Consider the following 8466-nt stretch of genomic DNA (forward strand, 5'->3'; position numbering starts at 1 on the left):
GGACAGTAGGACACAGGCGCGTGGCCGGAGCGCGCGGGCACACGCCCAGGCCACCTCCTGCCTCTCTGCCTGTCTCCCCGTCGCCCTGAGGATGCGACGCACCCCCCTGGACCGCTCTCACTCTCTCCCGTTCCTTCTTCTCTCTTCTCTGGCTCTCCCACTCACGCGACCGAGAACCGCCGTCAACGCCGCTCGTCGCAGTCGTAGCCACCACTGTCGTTCCACCCCACCAGAGTGACCAAAGGCTCCACCTCGACGCCCCCGACCTCTCCATGGAGCTACGCAACGCCGGGAGCCCTGCATCGCCGCCCACGCCGTCTTCCCCATCTCTGGCCGCCGAGGATCTTCGCCGTCGATTCGCCACCATCGTCGCTTCCCCGAGCCCGCTTCTATGGCCCCTGCAACCGCTGTGAGGCCACGACCCTTTTCCCTCTAACCCCATGCTCGATTGCCTCCCCTAACCGCCCTAACCACCTTGCCGAGCGCTCCTCTCCGCCGGCCATGGCACCGCCGTGGCCACAGATGTCTTAGCTCGCGTCTGAGCACGTCCTCGGGCTCGAGATGTTCCCAGGAGCCGAAAACTCCCATCGGTTCGTCCGTAGCCGCACCATAGCATCATCTTAGGCGATGCCCGAGCTCCAGTCGCCGCCTCTCTCGCCGTAGTTGCCGCTACCGGCCACCCCAGCCGCGGCCACAGCCACCGCTGGACGCGCCGCGTCGCGGACGTTCTAATGAGCCAAACCGCGCGCCAAACCATCGCCCCTAGCTCAAATCCGAGCCGCGCCGCCATGCGGAATGGTCGCCGCCGGCGATACTCCGGCGACTGCCGACGTGGCACGCTTAATTAGTGTTAATGACCCAACTAATTAAACCCACAGCCACTGACAGTGGGCCCCACCCCTGGTCAAACCCCAGTCAGCGCTGGGTTTGACCGGGATTAGCTCCTGTGTCACTGACGTGTGGCCCCCACACGTCAGGTTTGACCTGGGGCGCCCAGTTGACCCTGCTGACGTCACTGTGATGTGGTGCTGACGCCATAATTCATTTCTGGATTTATATTATTCAGGAAATTCCAGAAAATTATAAAAACTTCTAAAAATCATAGAAATTCAACCGTAACTCCAAATGAGATAAATTATATATGAAAAATTATCAGAAAAATTCAAGGAATCCATCTGTACCACTTTCATGCATGTTAGAACAACTTATAGCTGCTGTTTAGCACAAATCAATTAAATGGCATTTGAATAATCACATATGGAGTTTGAATTTGAATCTTGTATTCAAACCAACTTCATTTAATCTGTGGCTAGTTGCATTAGCCCAAACCACATTCATTTTGCCATGTCATGATCATGCATCATATTGTGCATTGCATTGATTGTGTTCCCTTCTGTGTTGCCGGTATTTGTCCCCTCTCGATAGACGTGATACCGATGATGTGATCGTTGACACTGATGAAGACTCAATGTTATCTTCAGAAGTGCCAGGCAAGCAAAACCCCCTTGTTCATTCCGATAAAATCCCACTCTCTCGCTCCTGCTCTCTTTTACTGCATTAGGACAACACCGATTCATCTGTTACTTGCTGCGGTAGTTGAACCCCTTTATCCTTTGCATGACCTGTCATTGCCACAGTAAATAGATGAAACCCACTAGCATGAGTAGGAGTTGTTTGAGCCCTGATGTGCCTACTCATTCATGCTTGTTTGTCATGCCTGCTACTGCTTAGAGTTGAGTCAGGTCTGATTCATCGGGGATGAATCAGAGGTGTGTGAACATGTCCTACTGTGTGTGAGCTAAGAGTGTGAATATGATTTGGTAAAGGTAGCGGTGAGAGGTCATGTAGGAGTACATGGTGGGTTGTCTCATTGCAGCCGTCCTCAGGAACTGAGTTCTGTGTTTGTGATCCATGATTCAGCTACTACCACGCATTGGGCCCGAAACCAATGGACCCTCTCGGCTTCTTGATCACCCTTGTCCTCTGTCCAGGAGTTGCAAGTAGTTTCTGGTGTTTGTAGTATGCTGGAGGCCGTGCGCAGCGCTGACCGTAGGGGTGGGTTGTGATGCGGTAGGCACGTGGCCGGGTAAACCGGGCGCCCGTTTGGTGTCACGGAACCCTGTTCACATCGTTTGGGGCTGTGAGCGAAACTCCGGCCGGATCTCCTCATGGATGGAACCCGAATAGGCGATAAACCTGGACTAGAGACTTGAGTGTTTAGGCAGGCCGTGGCCGACACCCACGTTGGGCTTCCGCTTGAAGGTTGCCGAGTACATGTCGTGTAAACGGCGGTAAGTGGTGAGAGCATGTGTGAAGAAGTACACCCCTGCAGGGTTAACATCATCTATTCGAATAGTCGTGTCCGCAGAAAAGGACTTCTGGGTTGCTTATATCAGTTCATAGACAAGTGAAAGTGGAGACTCTAAAATACGCAAGATAAGTGTGAGTGCTATGGATGGCGTTCTCGTAGGGAGACGGGAGCGGATCCATAGTGGTGTATTGATATGGTGAATATGTGGACTCGTGTGCGCCACCTCAAAAGAGTTACTTGCAGTCGTAGTTCAGGATAGCCACCGAGTCAAAGCTGGCTTGCTGCAGTTAAACCCCACCATCCCCTTTGTTGATAATGATGCATATGTAGTTAGTTCTGATGTAAGTCTTGCTGGGTACATTTGTACTCACGTTTGCCTATTTTATGTTTTTGCAGAGAGACTTCGGTCTCACTAATAGTTTCGCGTGGACTTCGACGTTTAGCTTGTTACCTCAGCTACGATCTTGTGCCCCGGCAGGATCTGGTAGATAGTCAGGCTTCTCAGCCCTTTTCAGTTATAGATGTCTGTACCCAGACATGATAGCTTCCGCTTGTGCTTTGATTTGTATGCTCTGATTGTTGGGTCATGAGACCCATGTTTGTAATATCTCGCTCCTCGGAGCCTATTGATAAATTACTTGAGTCGTAGAGTCATGTTGTGATGCCATGTTGTGTTTGCACATATCGAGCATATTGTGTGTATGTTATTGAAATGCTTGGTATGTGTGGGATCTGACTATCTAGTTGTTTATCTTTAGTAGCCTCTCTTATCGGGAAATGTCTCCTAGTGTTTCCACCGAGCCATGGTAGCTTGCTACTGCTCCGGAACACTTAGGCTGGCCGGCATGTGTCCTTCTTCGTTCCTGTGTCTGTCCCTTCGGGGAAATGTCACGCGATGAATACCGGAGTCCTGTTAGCCCGCAACAGCCCGGTTCACCGGAGTCATGCTAGCCCAGTGCTACAGCCTGGATTCACTCGCTGATGACCGACACGTTCGATGCTGGGTCATGGATGCCTGTCCCTGTAAGTCTGTGCCACTTTGGGTTTACGACTAGCCATGTCAGCCCCGGGCTTCTTATCATATGGATGCTAGCGACACTGTCATATACGTGTGCCAAAAGGCGCAAACGGTCCCGGGCAAAGGTATGGCGACACCCGTGGGAATACCGTGCGTGAGGCCGCAAAATGATATGAGGTGTTACATGCTAGATCGATGTGGCATTGAGTCGGGGTCCTGACAGTCTCCGACAAGTTCTATAGTTGTAAGATGGAGGAAAATAGTTCTGTTAGTGAGCACATACTCAAAATGTCTGGGTTGCACAACCGCCTGTCCCAGCTGGACATTAACCTTCCGGACGAGGCGGTCATTGACAGAATCCTTCAGTCGCTCCCACCGAGCTACAAGAGCTTTGTGATGAACTACAATATGCAGGGGATGGTAAAGACCATTCCTGAAGTATTTTCAATGCTGAAGTCAACAGAGGTTGAAATCAAGAAAGAACATCAAGTGTTGATGGTCAATAAGACCACTAAGTTCAAGAAGGGCAAAGGTAAGAAGAACTTCAAGAAGGACGGCAAAGATGTTGCCGCGCCCGGTAAGCCAGTTGCCGGAAAGAAGTCAAAGAATGGACACAAGCCTGAGACTGAGTGCTTTTATTGCAAAGGGAAGGGTCACTGGAAGCGGAACTGCCCCAAATACTTAGCGGACAAGAAGGCCGGCAACACTAAAGGTATATGTGATATACATGTAATTGATGTGTACCTTACCAGTACTCGTAGTAACTCCTGGGTATTTGATACCGGTGTTGTTGCTCATATTTGTAACTCACAACAGGAGCTGCGGAATAAGCGGAGACTGGCGAAGGACGAGGTGACGATGCGCGTCGGGAATGGTTCCAAGGTCGATGTGATCGCCGTCGGGACGCTACCTCTATATTTACCCACGGGATTAGTTATGAACCTCAATAATTGTTATTTAGTGCCAAGTTTGAGCATGAACATTGTATCTAGATCTCGTTTAATACGAGATGGCTACTCATTGAAATCCGAGAATAATGGTTGTTCTATTTATATGAGAGATATGTTTTATGGTCATGCCCCGATGTTCAATGGTTTATTCTTAATGAATCTCGAACATAATGTTACACATATTCATAGTGTGAATACCAAAAGATGTAAAGTTGATAACGATAGTCCCACATACTTGTGGCACTGCCGCCTTGGTCACATTGGTGTCAAGCGCATGAAGAAGCTCCATGCTGATGGACTTTTAGAGTCTCTCGATTATGAATCATTTGACACATGCGAACCATGCCTCATGGGAAAAATGACCAAGACTTCGTTCTCCGGAACTATGGAGCGAGCAACCAACTTATTGGAAATCATACATACTGATGTGTGTGGTCCAATGAGCGTTTAGGCTCGCGGAGGATATCGTTATGTTCTCACTCTCACTGATGACTTAAGTAGATATGGGTATGTCTACTTGATGAAACACAAGTCTGAGACCTTTGAAAAGTTCAAGGAGTTTCAGAATGAAGTAGAGAATCAACGTGACCAAAAGATAAAATTCTTACGATCAGATCGTGGAGGAGAATATTTAAGTCACGAATTTGGTACGCACTTAAGAAAATGTGGAATCGTTTCACAACTCAGGCCGTCTGGAACACCTCAGCGTAACGGTGTATCTGAACGTCATAATCGCACTCTATTAGATATGGTACGATTATGATGTCTCTTACCGATTTACCGCTATCATTTTGGCGATACGCTCTAGAGACAGCTACATTCACTTTAAATAGGGCTCCGTCAAAATCCGTTGAGACGACACCGTATGAATTATGGTTTGGGAAGAAACCTAAGCTGTCGTTTCTAAAAGTTTGGGGATGCGATGCTTATGTCAAGAAACTACAACCTGAAAAGCTCGAACCCAAGTCGGAAAAATGTGTCTTCATAGGATACCCTAAGGAAACCATTGGGTATACCTTCTACCTTAGATCCGAAGGCAAGATCTTTGTTACTAAGAATGGATCCTTTCTGGAAAAAGAGTTTCTCTCGAAAGGAGTAAGTGGGAGGAAAGTAGAACTCGATGAAGTACTACCTCTTGAACCGGAAAGTAGTGCAGCTCAGGAAAATGTTCCTGTGGTGCCTACACCAACTGGAGAGGAAATTAATGATGATGATCAAGGTACTTCGGATCAAGTTGCTACTGAACTTCATAGGTCCATAAGGACACGTTCCACACCAGAGTGGTACGGCAACCCTGGCCTGGAAATCATGTTGTTAGACAACGGTGAACCTTCGAACTATGAAGAAGCGATGGCGGAACCTACCTCTTGAACCTTCGAATTATGTTCCCAGATTCCAACAAATGGCTTGAATCCATGAAATCCGAGATAGAATCCATATATGAAAACAAAGTATGGACTTTGACAGACTTGCCGGATGATCGGCGAGTGATAGAAAACAAATGGATCTTTAAGAAGAAGACGGACGCGGATGGTAATGTTACCATCTATAAAGCTCGACTTGTCGCTAAGGGTTATCGACAAGTTCAAGGGGTTGACTATGATGAGACTTTCTCTCCCGTAGCGAAGCTGAAGTCCGTCCGAATCATGTTAGCAATTGTCGCATACTATGATTATGAGATATGGCAGATGGACGTCAAAATGGCATTCCTTAACGGCTATCTTAAGGAAGAGCTGTATATGATGCAGCCGGAAGGTTTTGTCGATCCTAAGAATGCTAACAAGGTGTGCAAGCTCCAGCGATCCATTTATGGGCTGGTGCAAGCATCTCGGAGTTGGAACATTCGCTTTGATGAGATGATCAAAGCGTTTGGGTTTATGCAGACTTATGGAGAAACCTGCGTTTACAAGAAAGTGAGTGGGAGCTCTGTAGCATTTCTCATATTATATGTAGATGACATACTTTTGATGGGAAATGATATAGAACTTTTGGACAGCATAAAGGCCTACTTGAATAAGTGTTTTTCAATGAAGGACCTTGGAGAAGTTGCTTACATATTAGGCATAAAGATCTATAGGGATAGATCGAGACGCCTCATAGGTCTTTCACAAAGCACATACCTTGATAAGATTTTGAAGAAGTTCAAAATGGATCAGTCCAAGAAAGGGTTCTTGCTTGTATTGCAAGGTGTGAGATTGAGCTCGGCTCAATGCCCGACCACGGAAAAAGATAAAGAAGAGATGAGTGTCATCCCCTATGCCTCGGCCATAGGATCTATTATGTATGCCATGCTGTGTACCAGACCTGATGTAAACCTTGCCGTAAGTTTGGTAGGAAGGTACCAAAGTAATCCCGGCAAGGAACACTGGACAGCGGACAAGAATATCCTGAAGTACCTGAAAAGGACAAAGGACATGTTTCTCATTTATGGAGGTGACGAAGAGCTCGTCGTAAAGGGTTACGTCGATGCTTGCTTCCACACAGATCTGGATGACTCTAAGTCACAAACCGGATACGTGTATATGTTGAATCGTGGAGCAGTAAGCTGGTGCAGTTGCAAGCAGAGCGTCGTGGCGGGATCTACATGTGAAGCGGAGTACATGGCAGCCTCGGAGGCAGCGCATGAAGCAATATGGATGAAGGAGTTCATCACCGACCTAGGAGCCATACCCAATGCGTCAGGGCCAATCACTCTCTTCTGTGATAACACTGGAGCTATTGCCCTTGCCAAGGAGCCCAGGTTTCACAAGAAGACCAGGCACATCAAGCGTCGTTTCAACTCCATCCATGAAAATGTTCAAGATGGAGACATAGATATTTGCAAAGTACATACGGATCTGAATGTCGCAGATCCGTTGACTAAACCTCTTCCGCGAGCAAAACATGATCAACACCAGAACTCTATGGGTGTTTGATTCATCACAATGTAACTAGATTATTGACTCTAGTGCAAGTGGGAGACTGTTGGAAATATGCCCTAGAGGCAATAATAAAAGGATTATTATTATATTTCTTTGTTCATGATAGTTGTCTTTTATTCATGCTATAATTGTATTATCCGGAAATCGTAATACACGTGTGAATACTTAGACCACAACATGTCCCTAGTGAGCCTCTAGTTGACTAGCTCGTTGATCAACAGATAGTCATGGTTTCCTGACTATGGACATTGGATGTCATTGATAACGGGATCACATCATTAGGAGAATGATGTGATGGACAAGACCCAATCCTAAGCATAGCACAAGATCGTGTAGTTCGTTTTGCTAGAGCTTTTTCCAATGTCAAGTATCTCTTCCTTAGACCATGAGATCGTGTAACTCCCGGATACCGTAGGAGTGCTTTGGGTGTACCAAATGTCACAACGTAACTGGGTGACTATAAAGGTATACTACAGGTATCTCTGAAAGTGTCTGTTGGGTTGACACGGATCGAGACTGGGATTTGTCACTCCGTATTACGGAGAGGTATCACTGGGCCCACTCGGTAGTGCATCATCATGAGCTCAAAGTGACCAAGTGTCTGGTCACGGGATCATGCATTACGGTACGAGTAAAGTGACTTGCCGGTAATGATATTGAACGAGGTATTGGGATACCGACGATCAAATCTCAGGCAAGTAACGTACCGATTGACAAAGGGAATTGAATACGGGATTGATTGAATCCTCGACATCGTGGTTCATCAGATGAGATCATCGAGGAGTATGTGGGAGCCAACATGGGTATCCAGATCCCGCTGTTGGTTATTGACCGGAGAGGCGTCTCGGTCATGTCTGCATATCTCTCGAACCCGTAGGGTCTACACACTTAAGGTTCGGTGATGCTAGGGTTGTAGAGATATGAGTATGCAGTAACCCGAAAGTTGTTCGGAGTCCCGGATGAGATCCCGGACGTCACGAGGACTTACGGAATGGTCCGGAGGTGAAGAATTTTATATAGGACGTCAGGATTCGGCCATCGGGAAAGTTTCGGGGGTCACCGGTATTGTACCGGGATCACCGGAAGGTTCCCGGGGGTCCACCGGGTGGGGCCACCTATCCTGGAGGGCCCCATGGGCTGAAGTGGTGTGGGAACCAGACCCTGGTTGGCTGGTGCGCCCCACCCAAGGGCCCAAGGCGCCTAGGGTTGGAAACCCTAGGGGGCGTTGCCCCTCCACCCCCCCCCTCCCGAGGGGGCATGCACCCC

Source organism: Triticum dicoccoides, chromosome 4B, assembly GCF_002162155.2.
Source record: "Triticum dicoccoides isolate Atlit2015 ecotype Zavitan chromosome 4B, WEW_v2.0, whole genome shotgun sequence".
Classification (NCBI taxonomy): Eukaryota; Viridiplantae; Streptophyta; class Magnoliopsida; order Poales; family Poaceae; genus Triticum; species Triticum dicoccoides.